This window comes from Rutidosis leptorrhynchoides, chromosome 9 (genome assembly GCF_046630445.1).
Source record: "Rutidosis leptorrhynchoides isolate AG116_Rl617_1_P2 chromosome 9, CSIRO_AGI_Rlap_v1, whole genome shotgun sequence".
NCBI lineage: Eukaryota > Viridiplantae > Streptophyta > Magnoliopsida > Asterales > Asteraceae > Rutidosis > Rutidosis leptorrhynchoides.
Window position 1 is genome coordinate 365090386 of NC_092341.1, and position 3069 is coordinate 365093454.

Sequence of the window (3069 nt, forward strand, 5' to 3'; positions counted from 1 at the left end):
AGAACGACTCTTGTAGATACTTTGGAATAGCTTAATTAGTATGTGTAATTGTCTAGGAGAATGACCAATTCCTTAGAATCTGTTATACATATTTTCAAATACCTAGTTCCATCAATTAACATGTGTTAGTGATTTGCCTTATCTAGTGACGTTTATAGGGATCTTGTTATAACACTTAGTTAATTATTTGCGTTGGGTGAATTGAGCATTTAACCGGACCAAGTGAATGAACTAAGTTAAACCTTTAGTTGATATAGGAGTGGATCATGTGCAACACACCATTGACATGATCATTCTTCAAGTCTTCAAACTAGTTGAATTAGTTGATTACAAATAGGAGGTCTTAGATGACAAGAACATCACTTGCGTCTTGTAATCCCGTTTGAGTGTTTGCGCAAGACTACTCTTGGTGAACCAATTAATTAGTTCTCGTGCATAACCAATCAATCTGGTCTTCATCCTAAATAACATTCAACATTAAGGGTAAAAAGTCTAGATGAGCATATTTCCTTAATTTGATATCAAAACTATCTTTTTGTTTTCATAAACTAAAAATACCAAAAATATTGTCTTTTTAAACTTGTTCATCACTTGATTCGCCTATCGTAAAAGGGCAAACCATAATATATCCTGTACTTGTAATTTTCTTAGTCAATCACAATTTAGTCTATAATCCTAATTTGATTTAGATACTGTCCTTGGAACGATACACGGATTTTACCATTTACTATACTACTACACGATCGGGTACACTGACCGTTAGTGTGTAGCAATCTCTAATCGGTATTTTTTCATACTATTTTATATAACAATTCATATACCACATTTTGCACATCAAGTTCACATAGCAGTAAGGGTAAGCATTAGCATGCAGCAAGATCATATGGCAGTATAAGTAAGCAGTAGCATGCAACAGTAGTAAGCAGTAACAAGTAAACGAGCAAGTTGTAGATTAGTCCTATTAGTGAATCCTACTCGGTCTGTTCTAGACTCACTAATGCAACCTAATTCCCTACAACTAAAGCTCTGATACCAAATGTGACGCCCCATACAAAACCATCGTGTATGGTTCATCAACAACAGGATCATTACATGGTCAAACACTATATGCTGTTTGAAAACCAGTTTTTGCATTCATAAAAAGATAGCATTTTACAAAGATAACGTGCTTCCTATGAATAGAAGCATAAACATAAGTATGTGACCCATAGATCATTACAAAGCCATTGTTTGAAAATAACATAAGTTACGAATGCAAAAATAAAAGTTCTATGATTGAGACATCTCTAAGTAATGCAGCGGAAATCTAACACAGCAGGTCCATAACAGCAAGTCTATAACACTAAGACAGCAAGTCTAACAGCCGAAGCAACAACGTCTAAGCACCTGAGAAATACACGCTTAAAAGTCAACACGAATGTTGGTGAGCTATAGTTTAATTGTAACAGTAATGTAATGTAGACCACGAGATTTCGTATTCAAAACAGTATGAAAAGTATATGCTTATCCGTGGGCACCCGGTAACTAACTTAACGTAATAATAATACCCCCTAAAAGTACACTTGGCGAGTGCGTATATTCTCGAAGTATTAAACACTCGTTAAATGCTAGCGCGACTAGCCCGAATGGGGATGTCAAACCCTATGGATCAATATCTAAGATTCGCGTCTACCGGTTCAAAAACCAATAGTTAAACGTTACCGTGCTAAGGGGAAAGCTTATGCCGTTATATAACCCACACATATGTAAAGTTTAAGTACTCGTGTCAAGTAAGTAAAACATAAAAAGTGCATGTATTTTCAGTCCCAAAAATAGAAAAGTAGAAAAAGGGAAGCTATAACTCACAGTAAATAAGTAGTAAAAGTCGATAGGAAAACTATGCATGTAGTAAGTCGGTCCGAAAGGTCGTCAACCTAAGTCAAAGGTTACTAGGTCAGTATATTGTCACAAAAGATTTAAAAGTGCATAAATTAATTTTAAGTGTCATCATCATCGTTCGTAAAAGATATAGTAAGTTTGACAAAAGTAGAGTTCAAAACAATAGGCTGATTTTGGTCAGCTGCTATGACCTCTATAAAAATCGAAAAGACGCGTAGTCAGTGGCTATGGCTCCGTATGTGAGTCCTCTAACTGCTGACCAATTTTCAGAACCTAAATCATCTTCGTTTGACCGTGGCGACGGTTTAAGTACGAGTAGGTCAGAAATTTCAGCACAACGTTACAAAGGCGTAGTGACTTTCGGAAGGCTATAAATCCTAAACCGTATATCGGATTTAGGTGAGGCCTAAACGAAAAATCATCTACTCAAAACGAACTATCTGAAAATCAGTTTTACAGAAGTCCAGGAATCTGATCAAATCCCAAAAACAGTAAACAAGTGCTCCGATGGGATTCTTGGTGCTTGATGCACATCACTGTTCTCATCCTTGATGCTTGTAGCTTCAAGTGTACAACTCATTGATGGGTTAGCATCACCTTGACTAAGATTCAATCATCAACACACAATATGTTAAGACCAAGTAAGAACACAACTCATTTAAGAGTCTTAAAAGGATGATGAACCAAGGTTACATCATATTCTTAGTCTTAACACAAATACAAGTTCTATTTACAACTAAAGCTACAAAATTTACTTCAATCAAACAAGTATGAACACAATCTTGATCAAATAAAGCAATGGAACCCTAAGCTAGAGAGCTTGGATCCTTTTCACACAAGTTATGAGATCACAAAGCTAGAAAGCTTGAATCTTTGGTGTTCTTGAAGATGTTGAAGCATAAAGCTTAGATCTTTAAGTTACATGAAGACCACAAATACAAGTTTTGATCTTTATAATAAAATAATGAGATCATAAGTTAGAGAACTTAGATCCAACAAAAGAAATGAAGATTCAAAGCTAGAAAGCTTGAATCTTGGTTGTTCTTGAAGATCTTGAAGCATAAAGCTTGGATCTTTAAGTTACATGAAGATTACAAACACAAGTTTGAATCTTTATAACAAAATAACAAGATTAAAGCTAAAAAGATTTAGATCTACAAAATAAGTGAAGATTCAAAGCTAGAAAGCTTG